Raw genomic sequence first — 22,242 nt, forward strand, 5'->3', positions numbered from 1 at the left:
GAAGAGCTATGCATCATCACAAGGGACTTGTTTTTTTTTCTTTTTAAACCAATAACACCTTCACTTCCATCCAACCTTGCTCCCTACTTCTCTAAAGACAATGAAGCATTATGTACCTATGCAGTTTTTGCCCTCATTATTCTTATTTTTTAATTTTTTTTTAACTGATTATTTGGGAATCTCACATCATGAGCCCTGATCATGCTCACCTCCCCATCTTCCCATGTCCACCCCTTTTCCCCTGTGACCTCACCCCCCCAAAAATACCCCCCCCCAAGTCCATTTTGTGTGATCCATATGTTTACCAGAGCATGGTCAAATTCCTAGTGGCCAGCCCCCCAAGGGCGGATGAGTCTTCATCTGCATCTGTGCCAGAAGTCATCAGCTGAGGAGAGCCATTAGGTGGCCTGAGCAGACATTAACATTGCTTCAGGACACAGTCCCTATTATAGGCATCTGTATAGGCTTTGGTGGTAACATGGGTCACAGACATCAAGTAAGATCCTTGGCTGTATCACCACCACTGACCCACTCATGAATCTCAGCAGCTGCATGGATCATTAGCCTCAACATGGTCTCAGGTGGCTCCACAGACCACTCAACATCAGCATGGCTCTCTGAGGCAGCAAAGCCTGAGGAGGTCACCAAGGCATCAGACAGGATCTCAGGCTTTATTTTGGCCTGGGGCAACAGCATAGACCACCAACACCTATGTGACATTGGGTGTTGTCATTGACCATGGTGGTCATTTGAGGAGGTCCAATCCAGAAAGTGAGCCTTTCCTTAATTGTGGCCTCCATCATTGACCAGAGCCAGGGGAATCCTGAGATTGGGCTGCAGGTTAGGGGACTGTGTCTGCATCTACATAAGCTCCAGGCTGTTGTACATCATCCTGCCAACCCTACTGGGCAATGATAGCATGTGGACCTCAGTCCTCTGACCTGTCACCATTATCATGTCTCCAATTCTGCCTCTCTCCCTAGTGCGTGCACTGCTCCATTTATCTGCCTTTCTCACCTCTCCATCACATATTTGTTCATTGTAGTGGCCCTTGATAGCTTTTGGCCACGTGGTACCGAGGGCCCTGGGCAGCACTTGGGTGACTTCTGGCCATCCGCCCTCATTCTTTTTTTTTTTTTTGTTTGTTTTTCGAGACAGGGTTTCTCTGGGTAGCTTTGCACCTTTCCTGGATCTTGCTCTGTAGCCCAGGCTGGCCTCGAACTCACAGAGATCCGCCTGCCTCTGCCTCCCAGTGCTGGGATTAAAGGCGTGCGCCGCCCAGCTCCGCCCTGCCCTCACTCATTCTTAACCATAGAACTACTTGTGCTTTTATTAAATCAAATTCTTATGTACTACATGTTATCATCTCCTTCCAAATACTCAAGATAGTGGTGTAGGAATCCCTTTCTTCAACTTTCCTGTATCACCATGGTTTTGTTTTCAAACACTTAAATGTAATTTTACTTACGTTTAATCAGTTGACCTCATTTTAACTGCCAGATATCATTCTATTTTTTTTTTTACTGAAATGTAGTCCATATGTGGTGGTTTGAATACGAATGTCTCATATATTTGAATGCTTGATCATTAGGGAGTGGTGATACTTGAGAGGCTACTTGAGAGCAAGTGTGTCACTGTGGTATGTCAAGTGTGTCAAAAGCTCAAGCCAGGCCCAGGATCTCTCTCTTTTTGCTGCCTGAGGATCTGGTTGTAGAACTCTCAGCTACTATGTCTGCCTGCATGCCACCATGCTCCCCACCCTGAGGATGGTGGACTAAACCTCTGAAACTATAAGCAAGCCCCAATTAATTGCTTTCCATTTTTAGAGTTGCTGTGGTCATGGTGTCTCTTCACAGCAGAACACTTAAGACACGATATAACATAAAATTCAAGGGTACGATTCTGTGTATCTATTCTGTGTATTCTATCCTTGTACATCCATTCCACTGATTCTAGAACATTTTTATTATCCCTTAAAAAGCCCTGAACAATTTTTGTCGTTTTCCTCCCCAGTTCCTGGAAATCACTGATCTACTTGCCACATCTATAGGATTTACCTGTTCTGGACATTTTGTATAAGTGAGATAATGTAATACATGGTCTTTATGTCTAGTTTCTTTGCCTAATTATGTTTTTGTTTAATGTTCTTGTTGTACTAAAGGGGAAAGGATTAGTTTTGGCTTATGGTTCCATGGCAGTGCAGTCCATCATGGTGGGGAAGATAGTGCAGGAAGCTGGCAGGTCTCATTGCATCCATTCAGAGTGGACAGAAGTGAGACCAGGCTATAAAACCTTAAGACTTGCTTCCAGAACCTTCCCAACCGGAGCCATTAGCTGGGGACCAAGTGTTCAGATATAATTTTATGAAGGACATTTTGTTATTTATTAAGCAGCGCTGTTTACTGTACAAGAGAAGCCACGAGGCACAATGAAGCCCACAACGAAGAGTTTATTAAGGGGAGGAAACAGTAGGGGTGTGCATAGGCCTATGGAATGACCATGTAGGAAGAGAGAGGAGAGGGAACAGATGAACCCGCTTTTATAGGTTCCCCCGCACATGCACATATGGGCTTATGTAGCTATGTCATGCATGCACATAGATTGTGTGATCATGCTGCGTGCAAATTACATGATCCTGACTAAGCATCTTGCCTGGTTCCTGGACAGTGCTTGTGTGGTCATGTAGCTGGGGAGTGGCTAGGAATTTTCAAGGCGCATTCATACTATACCATGTTATTTAACCCTTTGTTATTTTTTATGGCCAGGTTATATTCCATTATATGGATACACCACATTTTGCTTACTTGGTCATTAATTAATGAACATTAAATTTGTTTCCATATTATGGCTATTATGAAAAATATCTATCTATATATGTATTTATTTTTGAGACAGGGTTTCTCTGTGTAGCCCTGCTGTCTAGGAACTTACTCTGTAAGCCAGGCTGGCCTCGAACTCAGAGATCCACTGCCTGGCATTTTTTAAAAAATGTATTTAAAAATGCTTATGGGTGTATACTTAGCAATAGCATTGCTCAGTCATGTAATTATATTTGATGTTTTGAAGAACTGGCAGGCTGGTTTGCAAAAAAATGATCGCATGATTTTATAGTCCCACTGGCAATATGGCAGTGTATGACTACTTGAGATTTTCTTCATCATGTTCATAAGCCAGTTTGTATCAGGCTTTTTTTGCCTTTCGACTTAAAATGCCCTTGACAAGGTCATGAGTAGCACCAGCATGCCTACATTTATAGTCTGTTTTCAGTCTTCATTTGGTTTGATGTAAAAGTAGCAGTTGGTGGTTGAGTACTCTGATACTTCCTTAAGTACTCTTGGCTTTCAGGATGCTGTGTTGTCTACCTTCTGTCTTCTTTCCTACCCCTAATGTTATTGTCAAGTCCTTACCAGTTTCTTTTTCCTTCCTTATTTCTCACTTCTTTCATTTTAAAACTTTGAGAGCCTGTTGAGGACCTCATCTAGACTTTTGTGTCTTCCAGTACCATCTTCAAATATTGTTTTACTCTAGCTTATAAGTTAATATTTCTAGCTGAGATATCTCATCTGGAGAATACATTTATTCAGTCATTTAATTTATTCAAAACACTTAATCCCACTAAGTCTCGGGCTTTTGAACTTTAAAAGTTACAACTTTCGCCGGGCGGTGGTGGCGCACGCCTTTAATCCCAGCACTCGGGAGGCAGAGCCAGGTGGATCTCTGTGAGTTCGAGGCCAGCCTGGTCTCCAAAGTGAGTTCCAGGAAAGGTGCAAAGCTACACAGAGAAACCCTGTCTCGAAAAACCAAAAAAAAAAAAAAAAAAAAAAAAAAAAAGTTACAACTTTCTAGTTTGAAAGGATAAGCATTTTACTGGGGACACACACACACTTGAAAAAGAAATAAATTGGGTTTTCTCCTTAATTTGGAAGGTTTTTTTTTTTTTTTTTTTTAGACAGGGTTTCTCTGTGTAGCTTTGGAGCCTTTCCTGGAACTCACTCTGTAGCCCAGGCTGGCCTCGAACTCACAGGATTCACCTGTCTCTGCCTCTTGAGTGCTGGGATTAAAGGCCTGCACCACCACCACCACCCGGCAGTTTGGAAGTTTTTTTTTTTTTTTTTTTTTTTGGTAGGGGAGTAGGGAAAGGTAGCTGTCTGGTCTTTGGGACTCTGATGGATAGGGCCTAGCGGCTAGGGACCTGATCTGTTGGTCTGGAGATGGGAGCTTACCTGTTCTCAGTTGGTGAAGTGTATACTTACGATTCTGGTGATCTGGTTCGGTGGCTGGGTGGCGCCTTCTTCTGTGTTCTCAGGTCACGTTTTGTTCATTCATCAACTCCTCAGCTGTAGCTAGAGTTTTCCTGCCTGGCCCACAGTCAGGATAAATCTCTCTCACCTGCCAGTCCCACAGCTGCTCAGACCCAACCAAGTAAACACAGAGACTTATATTGCTTACAAACTGTATGGCCATGGCAGGCTTCTTGCTAACTGTTCTTACAGCTTAAATTAATCCATTTCCATTAATCTATACCTTGCCACATGGCTCGTGGCTTACCGGCATCTTCACATGCTGTTTCTCATCATGGCGGCTGGCAGTGTCTCTCTCACTCAGCCTTCCACTTTCCAGCCTTATTCTCCTCCTTGTCCCGCCTATACTTCCTGCCTAACCAATGGCCAATCAGTGTTTTATTTATTGACCAATCAGCAACACATTTGCCATACAGAACATCCCACAGCACTCAGCTGATCTTGTTTCCTCAGATTTCAAACTGTAGGGTTCTGAATCCTCTCCAGGATGGATTTCAGCTGAGCAGGGTAGTCTCACCAACGCCTCCAAGTTGTTGGGTTTTGCAGGGTCAGCAACTGGGCCCTGGTTGGTCTCAGACAGAGTGTTCCAGTTTGGAAGTTTTTAAGGTGCCGCGCCCCCCCCCCCCCCCCCCCCCCCCCCCCCCCCCCCCCCCCCGCGCCCAAGACAGGGTTTCTCTGTGTAGCTGTCCTAGAACTCATTTTGTTCAACCACGTTGCCCTTGAACTCAGAGATCCACCTGCCTTTGCCTCTCAGTGCTGGGATTAAAGTCGTGTGCTACCACCTGGTGTTAAGGTTGTTTTTTCCTTTTTTTTTGGTTTTTCGAGACAGGGTTTCTCTGTGTAGCTTTGCGCCTTCCCTGGATCTTGCTCTCTAGACCAGGCTGGCCTCGAACTCACAAAGATCCACCTGCCTCTGCCTCCCGAGTGCTGGGATTAAAGGCCGTCACCACCGCCTGGCTCTTTTTTTTTTTTTTTTAAGATTGATTTATTCATTATTTATACAGCGTTCTGCATTGTATATATAGGGGCATCAGATATCATTATAGATGGTTGTGAGCTGCCTTGTGGTTGCTCAGAATTGCACTCAGGACCTCTTGAAGAACAGCCTGTGCTCTTAACCTCTGAGCTCTCCAGTCCCAATGTTATTTTTCTAAAAATTACAATTTTACATCTTTGACTTTTTGGTTTTTCGAGACAGGGTTTCTCTGTAGCTTTGCACCTTTCCTGGAACTCACTCTGTAGCCCAGGCTGGCCTTGAACTCACAGAGATCTGCCTGCCTCTGCCTCCCAAGTGCTGGGATTAAAGGCGTGCGCCACCATCGCCCAGCTACATCTTTGACTTTATTTGAATATTAGTTGATATTTACCCTTTAAAATTCTGACAATGTATAGATTATATAGTAATTACTATATATATATAAAATATAGTAATCTCTTTATTACTACTTTATAGTAGCCTCTTTTAGTTCTATAATTGATTATATATATTCAGTATTTAACAAAAAGTTTAAATATTAGATGAAATTCTAAACAGTCTTAATAAATAAGAAACATGGAGCCAAATACAGAGTTAAAGCCAAGGAGATCAGAGCAAGAGCCACCTACCTTTAGCTTACTACCAGCAGTTTTCTGTGTCAGTTGTGTTTTTATTGCCTTTCTGTTTGCCTTCTCATTGGCTCTAAACCCAACCACATGACTTCCTCATCACTGCCTGTCTATATAGACCTCCAGGTCTCTATGGTTGGTACTTTTGTTCGTGTCACCATGCTTGGCTGTGTCCTTGACCATTTTACTTGATTAAGGGCGTGTGCCACCACCGCCTGACTCTGCTTGTGGCTCGCTATGACCTCTGATGTCCAGGCAACTTTTATTATTAACATACAAATAAAATCACATTTCAGCACAATAAAATATCACCATATGTAATAATGTTAAAACTTAATATTTATTTGAAACCAGGTATGGTGGCACATGTCTTTAATACCAGCACTCAGGAGGCAGAGGCAGTAGGATCTCTGTGAGTTTGAGGGCAGCCTGGTCTACAAAATGAATTCTAGGAGGGCTCCTAAGCTACACAGAGAAACCTTGTTTCAAAAAACAAAAAAAACCCAAAACAAAAAACCTTAATATTACTTGAATTTATTCAGATACATAGCAGCTTCTTGACTCTTCTTGTTTTTTTGTCTGAATTCTTGAGAACTGTGGATCTCTACTTTATGGTTTATGGAATAGGAAATTGTAGCTAGAGTTTTCCTGCCTGGCCCACAGTCAGGACAAATCTCTGTCACCTGCCAGTTCCACAGCCACCCAGACCCAACCAAGTAAACACAGAGACTTATATTGCTTACAAACTGTATGGCCGTGGCAGACTTCTTACTTATTGTTCTTACAGTTTAAATTAATCCCTTTCCATAGATCTATACCTTGCCACATGGCTTGTGGCTTACCGGTGTCTTCACAAGCTGTTTTGTCATGGTGGCGGCTGACAGTGTCTTCCTCACCCAGCTTCCTGTTCTCTCAATTCTCCTCTCTGTTAGTCCTGCCTATACTTCCTGCCTGGCCACTGGCCAATCAGTGATTTATTTATTGACCAGTCAGCAACACATTTGATATACAGACCATCCCACAGCAGGAAATTCTTCAAGAATTGTTTGGAAATGGAGTGATAGTGTCTATTTAGAAGGTTAGAGTCTGGTATAGCTATGCACGTAAACAAAACTTTCTGATATTGAGACAGTGTTTTTCTTAGTAGCCCTGGCTGTCCTGGAACTCACTCTGTAGACCAGGCTGGCCTCGAGATCCACCCTGTCTCTCCCTCCTGAGCCCTGGGATTAAAGGCGTGTGCCACCTCCTAGTTTAACAAAACTTAAAAAAAAAAAAAGATTTATTTAGGGGGGCTGTGAGATGTTCTGCTCAGCTGTTAAGAGTAAGATCCTTGCAGAGGATCTAAGTTTGTTCTTAGCACCCATGTTAGATGACTTACACCACCTGTAACTCCAGCTTCCAAGGGATCTGATCCCTCTGGCCTTTGCAGGTACTTGCATTCATGTATGTACCCCTCTACACACATACATGTAATTAAAATTTTCAAGTAGATTTATTTTTATTTATGTGAATGTCTGTATAAGTGTATGTGTGAGCATTTGCTACATGTGTGGGTGCTCATGGAGGCCAAAAGAGGGCATTGGATTCCCCCGGAGTTGGAGTTATGAGGGGTTGTCATGGGTGTTGATAAATGAACTTGGGTCCTTTGCAAACATAGCAACTGCTGAGCATTCCAACAGAACTTTGAATTATAACTTTGCCACTTTCTTACTTTTATGTGGGTAATTTTTATTGTTTATTTTTTGAGTTTCGACTAGTCAAGAACTAGCAACCTTATCTCAGCCTCACAAGTATTGGGATTATTGGTGGATGTATTTCATCATGCCTGGCTATTGTGGGTAATTTAGTGGTTTTTTTTTTTAAGTTTTAGTTTTATCTATGTGTATTTGTTTTTCTGTTCATACCCTGGTGCCTGTGGAGCCAGAAGAGGGCACCGGATCCTCCAAAGCTGGAACAACAGGTAATTGTGAGCTGCCTGGTACGGTTATAGGAACTGAACCCTGGTAGGGTTACTGGAAGAACAGTTAGTGCTCTTAAAACCACTGAGTCATCTCTTTATTTATTTTTTATTTATTTATTTATTTATTTTTTTGGTTTTTCGAGACAGGGTTTCTCTGTGTAGCTTTGCGCCTTTCCTGGAACTCACTTTGGAGACCAGGCTGGCCTCGAACTCACAGAGATCCGCCTGGCTCTGCCTCCCGAGTGCTGGGATTAAAGGCGTGCGCCACCATTGCCCGGCTGAGTCATCTCTTTAAACCCCAGCTATCCTTTTAAAAATCTCCAGGTTTGGGTCTGTGAATTGTTGTTAAATGCCGTCATAAGATTTGTGAAGATTAAATGAAGTAATGTATGCAGTATGTGTACAATAATGCTAGGAATGCAGAAAACATTATTTAAAGTGTTTATACATAATCTGTTATTGTTATTGTAGTTAAGTGCTTATTAATATTCATCCCAGTGCCTAGAAAACAGGGGATTACAATTCTACTCACTAGCAGAATGTATATGGGATACAAATTTTTAACCAGATTTTATTTTCATATCTTTGTACCTGATTGGGAATGTAACACCGTTGAAGTTTTAACTGTAAATAATGATGTGATTCACTTAGGATCTGTTCATATCACAATTAAAATTGCGTATTATATATTATTCCTAGTTCACATTTCATTTAATTTATTTTGTAGGTAAGTAACAATGAAGAAAACATTCCATGTTAAGAATCCATAGTAAAAAGAGAGGAAAGATGTTATTATTGAATCTGTGATGAAGCAATGTATCATGGAAGGAGGCTCTAAAGATGACATAGGAAAAATACAGCAATTATTTTAGTTGATGAATTTAGAAATGTTATCTAAAGGTACAGTTTAACCTCTTCAGGAAATTATTTGCAACCTGAGGATGCTAACCAAGCTTCTTTCATAAGCATGAAGAATAAAAATTGCCTCCTCTGTTAAAATTTTATGCCACAGGAAATAGTATAAAGCCATTGAAGCATCAGGACTGACAAGCAAGAAGTGCATTTAAATGAAGGTTCGTTAATCTTTTTTTCTTTTGGTTTTTCAAGACAGAGTTTCTCTGTGTAACCCTGACTGTCCTGGAACTTGCTCTGTAGACCAGGCTGGCCTTGAACTCACAGAGATCTACCTGCCTCTGCCTCCCAAGTGGTGGGATTAAAGGTGTGCACCACCACCATCTGGCAAAGGTTCATTAATCTTTACAAAGTTGAAATGCAAAGATGTGTCAGAGAAGCTAGTATAGACTTGCAATATTAAAGTGCCAGTGTCTTTAGATATTGCCAGTAAAGGACAGTGGAAAATAATTTGAGTGGGCACTACTTATGTATTTATTTTACTGTTTGGAGAGTTCAGCATTAAATCAGATGCCTTTAGGGAAAATAACCTAACAAGTTGCTAATTGTAATTTGAAGTGTGCTTTAACATTTATCTGGCAACTGTTTATTAGGAGTCATGTAGATTTGCATTGATGAGAATGATTTCATTAGAGATTTTGCCTTCCAGTAGGATATAATGTAAGTCCAGAGAATCAACACTTGGTGTTGGTCAGTGGTTTTCAAACTTCCTAAAGCTTTGATACAGTTTAATACCCTTTAATACAGTTCCTCATATTGTGGTGACCCTCAACCATAAAATTATTTTCATTGTTACTTTATAACTGTAATTTTGCTACTGTTATGAATCATAATGTAAATATCTGATATGTGACCCCTGTGTAAGGGTCATACAACCCCCAAAGGGGTTGTCATGACTCACATATTGAGAACCACTGCTGTAGGTCTTTTTGTCCTCTGATTACTATTGTTTTAGTTGAGTTTCAACTGGCAACTTAAAAGAATTCCTTTAAATATGATTAAGCTTTCCCATTTGTTTTTTTTTTTTTTTTTTTTTTTTTTTTTGGTTTTTCGAGACAGGGTTTCTCTGTGTAGCTTTGCGCCTTTCCTGGAACTCACTTGGTAGCCCAGGCTGGCCTCGAACTCACAGAGATCCGCCTGGCTCTGCCTCCCGAGTGCTGGGATTAAACCCATTTGTTTTTTTGTGTTCTTTGTGTTTCTTATAGATTGGCAAACAAATATCTTTGTATATAGTCAGTTATTGTTGAAATATGGTGCTTTTTATTTCAGATATGCTTTCCCAGCTTTCACTTGGTCTTAATGAAGTTATACACACATGATGGAGTCTCTTAAAAAAGATATATTGTACTTAGAGAAAATAAGGGATATGAAAAACTGAACTTGCTAGAGATGACTTGAAAGTTGACTGGTGGGATTATTTTTTTCTTTCTCAGTGTCAACTGATACTTGACATTCCATATTTTATTCCCATATGACACTTTTAAAAATTAGGGGCCTTTATACTGGCAAAACCAGTATGAACAAGTGACTGGGGCTGGTGATATAGTTTAGAGGTAGAGCATTTACTTAGCAGACAAGAAGCATTTTGGTGAAGATTATTTCTTCATCCTTATGGTTTATTCACTTCTGGCTACTTTTTTTAATAAATGCTGAAATGTTCTTAAGAGTTTGATTCTCATTTTTAAGTCCAAGTTCTGTGTCTGTAAACTTTTTCATTAGCTTCTTCATTTGCAGTTGACCTTTTCCATGTGTTGTGGTCATCATATGTTGCCTCCTTTTGTAGTTTCTTCATCAGTCAGATTCTCTTCATATAAATTCAGACAGCTTCTGAATGGCACGTAAGATTTAAACATACTGTTAGAAACTGCACTATTTAATACAGAGTATATGTCCAGTGTATTTTTAAGAGGAGAGGAAGATAAGATACAACATAAGCTTGTTCTGTTACCATTATCATCCTCTGCCACCTTGATCCTATGTCCTTTTGATAGGTGCCATCTGCCTTGCCAGGCCCAAGATAGCTCATCTTAGTTCTGATCACAAAGCCCTTCTTCCCACCCACCCCTTTTTTGCTTTGCCCACCTCAGTCTCTCCTCCTCTTTCTTCTACCACCTCTCTCCCTGTCTTACCCCCTCTCTCTTTCCCTTTGTGGTGCTGGATTGTTTGTATGTGATGGACAAGCTGTTTAACTGAGCTGTGCTCCCTGCTGAAAACTTTTGAATATAACATTCATACACACATGGAGAGAGAACTGTTAATCCTGAAATTCATCAGAAAAACTAGTTCCACCATTTTGGCCAAATTTAAGCAAGCTTTTATCGAAATTTTAAATACTGACCAAAATGGAATTTGGTCAGGACCACTATCTGGAAAATTTCCAGCTGTGTGGCCCTGAGATGTCTGTTGGCAGGGCTTATATGGACAAAACTCCATAGGCCACTGTACCCATGAGGTTTTGTTGTTATTTTTTCAAGAACTCCAACTCTTAGAATCCCGGGAAGTTACCTGGTCTTCAGGCAGGTGGGGCTTACAGGTTAAATTCAGGTCTAACATTCACCCCTGAAGTTGTATCCTGGGTCAAATCCTTGACTCTATGATGGGTATTGGTTTATATTTGGACCTAACAACCATTAGCTTAATGGTATCCAGATAGGAATTACCATTTAGTTACTGTATCAGTGAGCCAATAGTAATTAGCAGAAGCATAAGGGCTCACGGTCCTGTGATGGATATATTTTTGTTTTGCATAAAGCAGGCCAAGTGTCCTATCATGGTAGAACCATTTTAGTTAATGTATCTACCTGTTGATAAATTTGAGCCCATTTTTTCTTGTATATCAATTGGCATTATAGATTATAAGTAGCCATTTTGTCCCCAACATCAGGGAGTTTTGTTTTGACTTAGCCTTTTTCAGCCTGTTATGGGGACAAGGATGATGTAACTTCTGTAACTACTTCCAGCTGAACTGGGGCATTAATTGTCAGGGCCCAGGAAGGCTGAAAGGCTAGTCAAAGGCTGGACAATGGGGCATTTATCAGAAGCATGTGATTAGTTGATCCAGGTGAAGGGACAGGGAGCAGTCACATTGGTTGGGCTGGTTCATATCACTCAGCAGCTTGCAGTTTGCAGGAGTTCCCTGGATGGTGTCTGTCAGCCAGGTGGAAATCTGCTGAGATACAGACTAGGGGACAGAAGTTAAAAGTCAGGAATTTTAAGTAAAACCTTATATTTGGAACTTTTTTGTTTGACCTGTTGACAGGTGAATCCAAGCCTTATGAATTTGATTCCTTGAAGCTTACATGAATTCTAGTTTATCAAAGGAGATAAAAGTTCTAGAGATATTAGCGTTACCATTGTATTGAAATCCACATTTAGAAAAAGCATAACAGGTGTCTGTAAAACAGCTGGGACAGATTTATACCTTGGTGTCATAGCAGAGGTTATAGCTTTGGGTTAAAAAGCATGAATATAGGTCAGGCAGTGGTGACGCACACCTTTAATCCCAGCACTCAGGAGGCAGAGCCAGGTTGATCTTTGTGAGTTCAACGCCAGTCTGGTCTACAGAGCGAGATCCAGGACAGGCACCAAACCAACACAGAGAAACCCTGTCTTGAAGGAAAAAAAAAAAAAAAAAAAAGCATGAACATTTTTCCTATGTGTAGAGAGCCTACACATAGGAAATATATATATATACATATATATATATATATATATATGTATATATATATTTATTTATTTATTTATTTTTTTTTATTTTATTTTATTTTTTTTTTGGTTTTTCGAGACAGGGTTTCCTCTGTGTAGCTTTGCGCCTTTCCTGGAACTCACTTGGTAGCCCAGGCTGGCCTCGAACTCACAGAGATCCGCCTGGCTCTGCCTCCCGAGTGCTGGGATTAAAGGCGTATGCCACCACCGCCCGGCTCTAATATATATTTAAGACTAATGAAAAGCACCTAACAAACCCCAAGTATGAGGAACCTGTCCATCATCCAATTTTAGAACTTAGGCCTAGTATGTCTTGGGCATATTTTACTTTACTACTCAGTTATTTTAAAGAAAAAAAATTTCAAGAAAAATCTCAGATTTTCACAAAATTTCATATGTAAAATACTTTGGTATGCATCTCTAAAAGACATAAATACCTCCCCCCAAAGAGACACATATGAATTCATTTTTACTTTTTTTTAATTACTTATTTTTATTTTATGTACATTGGTGTTTTGCCTGCATGTGGGTGTCAGATCCCCTAGAACTGGGGTTACAGACAGTTGTGAGCTGTAATATGGTTGCTGGGAGTTGAACTTAGGACCTCTGGAAGAGCAGCCAGTACTCTTAACCGCTGAGCCATCTCTCCAGCCCTTCATTTTTACTTTCTAGAAATAATTCCAAAATGTTCAGGTTCTGAAATAATGTTCAGGTTTCCTCTGTTGTCTGTTTCTTAGTTTTTTGGTAAAATGTTTAGAATTATGATTGTGTTGAAAAATCATATTCTTTTAAGGAATAAGTTAAATCTGTTCCTATTAGATGTACTTAGAGAGTTGTCATTTATTATAGGATTGTGTTTAAACAAACTGCCTAAAAAATAATCTGAGCCGGGGGGTGGTGGCACACGCCTTTAATCCCAGCACTTGGGAGGCAGAGGCAGGCGGATCTCTGTGAGTTCGAGGCCAGCCTGGGCTACAGAGTGAGTTCCAGGACAGGCTCCAAAGCTACACAGAGAAACCCTGTCTCGAAAAACCAAAAAAAAAAAAAATAAAAAAAATAAATAAATAAAAGAAAAATAATCTGAGTATAGTCTAACTTAAAAAAAATGACATTTATTTATTTATTGTATGTTGGACCCCAAAGTTTAGGGTCTCAAGTGGGCGCCCCAAGAACCCAGACTCTAGTGCAGTTGATGCAATAGCACGAGGATTTTTATTGGCTTCTGTACAGAAGGGCTCCTCTGCTCCCAAGAGCAAGAGTCGCATCTTACTGCAGCCCCATGGGGGCTTTTAAAGGAAAAACCCACAAAAGCCCTAAGATAACAATTCCCATACAATTTCGTTTCACAAGATCATGGTCTGATCACAGAGTGATCACAGAGAGGGTACAGTCACATCAACATGTACATTCTTCCTGAAACCTCAAGGGGGGTATCATGGCGGGAGTGGAGTAGTTTACACAAAGGTCACAGTGGTCCTTCCTGGAACACTTGCAACTATCCCAGTCACAGTTGAGCACATTTCGTAACAGAAATCTTTTTACATTGTTACATTGTTACAGGGGTGATTGAGTAGTGGCTGAGTCAGGTGGCCCTTGGAACTAGTTTTTAGTTTCTCATTTCCTGGTGCTTGAAGTTTCTCTTTTCCTGAGGCTTGGGGGTGTAAGCCTGAAGGGCTAGGGTCTTTCATTGTATATGTATATGGGTGTGTGCGCATGCATGTTAGCTCATGTCTGTGGAGGTCAGAAGGCAGCTCTGAGGAGTTTTTGCTGTCCTTCCACCATGCGTTCCAGAGATGGATCCACGTTGTCAGGCTGTCTTGCGAATACCTTTACTTGCTGAGCCATCTTAGCATCCCACTCTGTAATTGTATAAATGAAGGAGCTGAGACTCACGCAGAGAAGTTAGGTTTTGTTGACAACAGACTTGATCAGTCCTCAGATGTAACTAGAATGAAATTTGACCATAAATCTGTTGCTTTCATGTTAATTATATTATGTAGCCTATCTTTTTTTTTTTTTTGCTCATAATCTCCTGTTAATGTTCTAAGTCTAATACTTAGGTTTTTTTTTTTTTTTTTCTTGTGGCTTTTTTCGCAGATTATCAGCTAATACCAATCTTGTGATTTATGTCAGAATTCGTTTTAGAGGGAGTTTGTGAAAGGGGGCTGAACTACAATACTGACACATGAGCCAGAGATACTGAGCTGTCCTGAAAAGGTTCCTGTCTTTTCTGACCTAGATAAAACAGCTTTCTAACCTGATGAGGGATGCAGGAAAGGAGAGTAAGTGCTGGCAAGAGCTGGAAGTTAAGTTGGATTATTGAAGAGTCTAATATATTTTGTAATACTCAGTAATTTTGTGTAACCTAAACCTTATTTTGATGTCGAAAATACTTTGCCAAAGTGCAAACAAAACTTCTATTTTCTTTTAAATTGCTAGTTTTTTTTAACCTTATTGGGTATTGATTGCTAGATTGCACCTCTCAGGTCATTTTTTGCCAACCTGCCTAATTAAGAGAAATATTTGTGTTTATTCCATCTTCAGGTAGTTTCTTTGTCATGCTGTTCTGCAGAACACCCAGCAGAAGAATTTTGAGAATTAAATTCTGTCGGCTTGTTTACCAGGGGTGTTGGTTTACCCTTCTGGGATAAGTGTGCTGCATTGGGTGCAGGAGACAGGAAACACTAAACTGTTTGTTGACACCCCCACCCCACCCCTTTTTCCTTTTGGTCAGAATTTTCACAGGATCTGGAAATTCTAAAGACAGTCTGATGACTTGTATCCCAGCTTTTCAGTGAGAAGAAAATCAACAGCTGCTGTGGTTCACACAGTTGAGTTGCTGTTCTATGCTTGGGCGTGGTTTAAAGGAAAAGATGTCAAGTTGAACTTTTACAGATTATTGTGCAAAAATTAAATCCCTGGTTGCATGGATGGTTCTGCCAGTACCACACTGTGATTGTAGAAAAGTCATCAAACATGTTTGGCTATCTGTGCTTTCATGCTATAAAATAAATTTATACCATTTGTTCTTTTTTTTTTCACTACTTCTCAGGACTGTTGTGGGCATTAAATGCAGTGCCATATAAGAAAATACTTAGAGAAATTCTAATTTTTCCTTTGTACCAGTAACTGTTATAGGTATAGAAAACAAGTAAACAGTAACGCTTTCAAGTACCACTGATACATCTGTTTGAGAATAATACAGCAGGTGTGTTTTGACGGGTATTCTATTGTCTGTAGACTGATAAGGATTGATCAGATTGTGACATTTGAATGCATTCCTGAAACACATTTTTGAAACAATGGGGGAAGGAGTTACATGGATATGAAGGGTAAACTACTAGCAAGATAGAAGTTCCCGAGTATGGACCTTAAGCAGATATTCCGGTGTGGATCTAACAGCAAGTGTAGACAGTGACAGAAGAGGCCAAGAAGTGGGAATCAGATCATTGGAGATTTATATCCTTAATTATTAACAAATGCTTACTGAGACACGCAAAGATTTGAGATTTTAAAAAAAGCAACTCTGTGCTGTTTCTGAGAACAAATACTATAATGGGAGGGACTTAAGACATGTTGGAACCAATAGTATAGTGCAGATGAAGGATTTTGTTGGTTCAGACTTATGGAAGATAGGATTGATCAGATTTTAGACAGCCAGAAGCTAAAGATGAAAGGATTTGTTGATGGAAGAGAGGAGTTTGGCCTGAGCAGTTAGAGGGATGGAGTTTTTGAGTAGAGGGATGAGAAAGAGGAAAAGAGGGAGGGGGGAAGGGTAGTTGGGATTGGAGGAGTGGGCTATGTATATGTTTATAGTTGATTGAAACATTAAACTAGGCATCCAGGTTTCTGTGTTTCTATAATAAGTCTGGAACTTGGGGGTTGATAGAAATCTAGGAATCTGTAATGTACTAACAACATCTACAGGAGTGTAGTTGCTGAGTTCTGAGGTACTCCAGCACTTAGAGGTTTTAGAGAAAGGGAGACAATGTGTTGGGGCTGGGTCTTGCAATAAAGGGGGAAAGACTATCAAAGTCTATTAAACCAGAAGCAAACTTTATTCCAGAAAAATAAAAAATAAAATTAAAAAATAAAACACTTCGGGGTACAAAAGCTTGTCAGCTAGCTGAGACCCCAGCCAATGTTGGAATTCCGAGGCTGTGGCAGTTGGAGGGGGACTATGGGTCTCTTTTTATAGTAAAGGGTAAACATGAGACATAGACAAAGGAATTTTTACAGTTTTGAAGTTAAACTTTTAGAGACAAATTGTTTTAGGTTTTTATAATATTTTTATTAACAAAGTTTTAGGGGTTTTTAGCTAAACAGTATTTGTATATCCCTGCAGTCTTTCTTTACACAGCTAATTGATGTTTGTCCAAACCTGCAGCTTCTCCTGACATAGCTGGGTTCCCATAGCGGGGAATACGAAACAAGGCAAGGCAGGTTGTCACGTGGAACTCATTAAAAGTGAACTTTGGTTTCAGTAGTGAGTGGGAGGCGGGTATTGAGAATAGCTAATCCCAGGGCTGCAAAAGGGCAATCTTTAGTAAAAAAACTAACATTTGGGTTGCTGACAGAGCTGCCCATCGTAAAACATGGAGGGGCCCAGTTAAAGGTTAATCCTTTTTTTTTGTTAGCAAAAATGATGACTGTCAGTTTCCATTCCTTAAGTTTATAATTTTATATTTCTATATCCCTGGACCCTCCAAATACAGTAATTTATAAAGTTGGGTGAGAATAGAGAGACCAGTGTCTTGGATGGAAGCCAAGGGAAGTAAAGTGGAGCAAGTAAGGAACACCTGTTGCTGAAACGTCAACTAAGAGAATGAAATCATTTACAGCATTTACAGTATGTAGATTCTAGGAGATTGTGACCAGGCCTGTTTTCAGAAGTACTCTGGGGTGGATTTTAGAGGAAAATGGAAGGAGAAAAAAAAAAAAAAGGTCAACCAAAAGTGTAAAATTGTGCCCTTAAAAGAGGAACATAAAAACGTGTTTGTAGCTATAGCCATGCAAGAGGTCAAAGGCTTGTGAAATTTTCTTTCTAAAGATGGGTGTAGCTATAATGTAGGGCTGCTGATAGAAGAAAATGGTCCAATAGAATGGAGGGAATTATGATACAGATGACAGGAGCTTGTGAGTAGACACAAAGGGATAGGAACTAGTAGGGTTGAAGTTCAGAGGTTTATATTATATAGGAGTGGAGATGGTTCATTCATAATACTAGGAAAGAAGGAAAAATACATGGTATAAAATGCACTAGTGTAGGGGCACGTTGCATGAAATAGGAAGCAGGGTGACTTGTCAAATGTGAGGAGGTAGGAAAAAAGTTTACATGTTCAAGAGAAGATGTGAAGAAATGAAGAGTGAGAAAGTTGAGCTATACAAGACCCACATAGTAGATGGGGAGAACCAATTCTTGGCTTTCACATGTATCCTGTGGCATATGCACACCTTCCTTTCCCCCTTTACATGAAGTAAATAAAAATGTAATAAAAAAATGTAATAAAAAATTAGGATTCTTATTTGCCTCTTAGCTGGGACAGTCCTTGAACACTGAAGCACACCTAGAGCCTTAGGTTGCTGGTAACCGCCAGGGATCTTGTTTTTCCAAATGCTAGGACATCATAATAGGAAATAGCATTTTCTAAAAAAAAAAAAAAAAAAAAAAAAAAAAAAAAAAAAAGGTGTGTGTTTTTGTGCACATGCATGTGTGTGTGTGTGCCTGTGGAGGCCAGAAGATGGATGGCCTGGAGTTCTCTGGAGCTTACAGGTGGGGGTGAGCTGCCTGATGCAGGTGCAGGGATCTGAATTCCTCCCCTTTAAGCTTAGTACTTGGGTCTCTCTAGCCACAGATTCAGCATTTTAAAGCCCCCCCAAGGGTGTAGCACCACCTTTATTTGAGGGAGCTCTTCCTTGTTGAGTCTTTGAAGGTTAAAGCTGTTGATAAAAAAGATTAGCTTGCTGCTGACACTTGTGCCTCTCCTGTTTTCAGCTGCCCAAGGTTACTGGCGTTGGAGCCAAGAGGATTGGATTTAACCAGGGCTGCTATTTTGTCAGGTGAGGAAAGGAATTGCTGATGTGAACTGCAAATGATAGATTGCAAAATTTGAATTAGGTAAAATTAGATAAAAGTGAGGGTCTGAAAAGGAGGAGGAACTGTGAAAAAATGGTAGTCAGGTTAGGCTGTAGGTCCTGGCCTGGTGAAGAGTAGTTATCTAAAATAGGAGAGAAAATGAGATCTGCAGAGGACAGGAATATAAAGTAACAGGCCAGACTTTTAGAACCACTTTTGTGGTTATTAAAATCCAAAGATTGGTGACAGAAATAGGGTTGAACATCTATCAGTGAATCACTAAATATTATCCTAGGGCAGTGAGAAGAACTTTCGAGACAGGGTTTGTGTAGCTTTCTCTGTAGACAAGGCTGGCCTCCAACTCAGAGATCCACAGGCTTCTGCCTCCCCAAGGGCTGGGATTAAAGGTGTGTGCCACCATTCCCGGATTGTTAGTCTATGTGCACTTGTTCATGTGTGCACAGCATGTGGGAATTGCTTTCCTTCTTTTACTCTGTGGGTCCTAGAGATTGAACTCACTGGCCAGCCCGCTTAGTTTAATCAGTGATTTCCAGGCCAAGACCCTATTTCCAAAGGGGGGAACCCCGCCCCCCAAAACACAAACAACAACAAAATATGTGGACATGGACAGTATCTGAAGGAAGGGCATTTGTCCCCTTGCTTCCACATGCATGTGGACACACACATGAATGCCTGCACACACACACAGCCTCCTCTTTGTCTCCTCAGTGCTGAGTGGGTTAGTAGAGTGCACTACTTCACTGGCTTGCAGTTTATTTTTTACTTTTTTAGTTTCAAGGCCAAAATTTTAACCACTAAATTGACTATTTTTAAAAAAAGATAAACTCTGAAAAACATTTCATGATTTCTTCCTGGCTACTTAGATTGTACTAAATATAACTTGACTTAAAATATTTAAAAAATTACTTAGTTTTGCTTGCATGTATCGTGATCATATGTGGTGCCCATGGAGGCCAGAAGAGTGCACTGGATCCCCTGGAACTAGAGCTGTAGATGGTTATGAGCTGCTTTATGGGCGCTGGGAATTGAACCCAGATCCTTTGGAAGAACAGCCAGTGCCCTTATCTGCCAAGCCATCTCGTCCCTCCTAACCCCATTTCTCCTTTTTTCCTCTTAAAATTAGATTGACAAAGTGAGACAAAAGCCTTGGGCTGTGACTTAGATTCTTTCAAATGTGCCCAACCTTTGACTTTGTGACATGATGATGTTGTTTACAAAGTTCATGCTTGAAAAAAAAAAAAACCCACACTGTTGAGTTATGAAAAAAGTTCACAAAAATTTAATGTTTTAAGTAAGCTTATAATTGTGTGTTGGACTGTAATTGTAGCTGTCACTGGCTGCATGTGACCCATGTTGGACCTGCCTGTAAGACATGATGTACATGCCTTATATCTGGTTAGTAGTGCGACCTTAATTTTTTATTCTATTCATTTGTAAACAGTGTGAAGTTGAGTGAGATTTATGAGTTCATTTATAGCCACTCCCCAGATCTGTAGACACTGCTTTTATTATGAATTACTGTATATGTTGTTACACTGTGAAGTTGTCAGAGGTTCTTGTGTGTGTAGAGGAGTTGTTCTCTGTGCAAACCTTGACCAAGTCAGGGTTCCTTTGAAATATCAGAATTTTCTTGTCATGTTGATCTTGCTTTTTTTGCTTTCAGTCTTCTTCCTTAATTTTGTTGGCTTAATAGCTTCACCCTTTTATGTTTTTGGTTGTGAACCTAGCTTTTACTTGGTGAGCCATCTCTCCAGCCTGTGGACTTTGTGTTCTTACTGAACATAAAGCAATCTTTGTAGCTACTGGATTCACAGCTACATAGTGAATGGTTGGCTCCCTTAGAATAAGATAGTGTTGAGAATGGGAGGTGCTGAAGACTACATGGATGTTAAAGATTTAGTGAAAAGAGCATTTTTGAGGTAACCTCTTTCCAAGAAATGTTTTAGTACTGCTTGTGCAATCTCTTCTTCATATGATATGTGCAGTAATCACACTTTTATTTGAACTTGTCATGTGTGTGTCTGTGTCTGTTTCTGTCAAAATTTCTTTTATTTCAGGGAGATTTTGTGAAACAGGGAGGTTGGTTGAAAGATAGGAATAGTTATGAATGTAGGTCATAGCAGAGTGCCATTTGAATTCAGTTTTAGGTCTGTGTTTTCATGTAAATATTAAGTGGCGTTAAATGTCTTTAAGAGAGCAACTATAATAATATTAAGAACCTATTACTGACAGTAATACTGAGAGGGTTTTCATATTTGAAGCAAACTTAAAGACTACTGTTTAGATGAAGACGAAGCTATTTCTTTTGCATTTTCTGTAGCTTTCTTATTCTGATAGCTGCATTGTTAAAGCCTGGGATCTGTCTTGACCTAGCCCTTGTTTGTTTATATAGCTGGGGCATATTCTACACATACACTCAGAACTTATTTTTTTCTTACCTGTAGTAAAATAAAACCTCATGAACTAACATGGGTAGCAGAGTGATTATTAAGGCTTCTGGCAGGTAATCCAGGGGAGTGGAGAGTGAATATCCAGGAGTAATGAAGTAATGAAGCCAAACTCTAGTGGGGTTTCAAGTCTGGGGCATGAATATATACACGTCAAGGGAATGCTTGAGTTTATGGTTTTGTGCCCCCCACCCCACCCCAGTCTCTTTAAGGAGTTAAGGCACAGAGCCAGAAGAGTATTCTGAATTTTAGTCCTAAAAACAAAAGACTAAAGACTAAAAGGATAAACATTATGCCAACATGTACTGTCAGCCTAATGGCAGTATTAAGTGGGAAAGTATCATGGTGGATCAGTGGTATTGTTATGCTCTACTCATTGAATTTTCATGTAGGTCTGACACAGTATCAATTTTTTATTGTAAATATATGTTAGTTGAAGCATTGTTACCACCTATAGCAGTATTGCCTTTTTAGGTAGTGACTTCTTAGTGAGAGTCTGTCTGCCTTTGCAAATACATTTGTCAAGGAGGGCTAGGGATTCAGTTACCACACTGTAAATACCAGGAGGGTTGTTTTTTTCTGCCCATATCCCTTAGACTTGTTTTAGATAATGTAATTATTTAGGGAAAAAAAAAAAAGAGGCTCCAGAGATGACATAGTTGTTAAGAACAAGTAGTGTTCTTCCAGAGGACCTGTGTTCAATTTCTAGCATTCATGTATGTACCAGGCTTGCTTTTTTGGGGCCAGCAACCAGCTCCCAAATCACAACATGGTGACTTAGTAGTTATGAATGCTCTGCTTAGCTTAGGCTCCTTTCTGGCTAGGTCTTTTAACTTAAATTAGCTTGTTTCTCCTTATCTACTTTTTGCTTCAGGGCTTTTTACCTTTCTTCCTTCTGTATATCTTAACTTTCACTGCTTCTAATGTCTGGCTGGAGGCTGCCTGGCTTCTTGCCTCAGGCATATCCCTTTCTTTCTTCCTCTTTGTTCTTTTCAAGCCTAGTTTTTTCCTCCTGTTTATTCTCTGTGCCTGTCAGCCCTGCCTATCTTTTCTACACCTGGCTATTGGCCATTTAGCTTTTTATTACACCAATCAGGTACCTTATGAAGGCAAGGTGAATGAAACAAATGCAGCACATCTTTACATCCGTAACAAAGGCAGCAGAAACAAATGTAACACACCTTCTTTACACAGTTAAAGTAACCTTCTGCAACA

General features: G+C 40.1%; 1 protein-coding gene across 9 annotated transcripts in view; it reads left to right on the forward strand.

Annotated features, from left to right (window-relative positions):
- Strbp (spermatid perinuclear RNA binding protein) overlaps nt 1-22,242 on the forward strand; it is a 142,263-nt gene that overhangs the window by 35,945 nt on the left and 84,076 nt on the right. For 6 of the 9 annotated variants that reach the window (XR_008215476.1, XM_052726625.1, XM_052726620.1 and 3 more), the window contains one exon: nt 18,479-18,543. The exons of 2 other annotated variants lie outside the window; for them this stretch is intronic. The gene's annotated coding sequence lies outside the window, so the exon portion shown is untranslated. Of the gene's footprint in view, nt 1-18,478; nt 18,544-19,951; nt 19,976-22,242 lie in introns of those variants that run through there. One more of the 9 variants, XM_052726622.1, reaches the window with a different exon arrangement.

The sequence above is a fragment of the Peromyscus californicus genome, unplaced genomic scaffold (assembly GCF_007827085.1).
Source record: "Peromyscus californicus insignis strain IS unplaced genomic scaffold, ASM782708v3 Scaffold_7__1_contigs__length_154581171, whole genome shotgun sequence".
Classification (NCBI taxonomy): domain Eukaryota; kingdom Metazoa; phylum Chordata; class Mammalia; order Rodentia; family Cricetidae; genus Peromyscus; species Peromyscus californicus.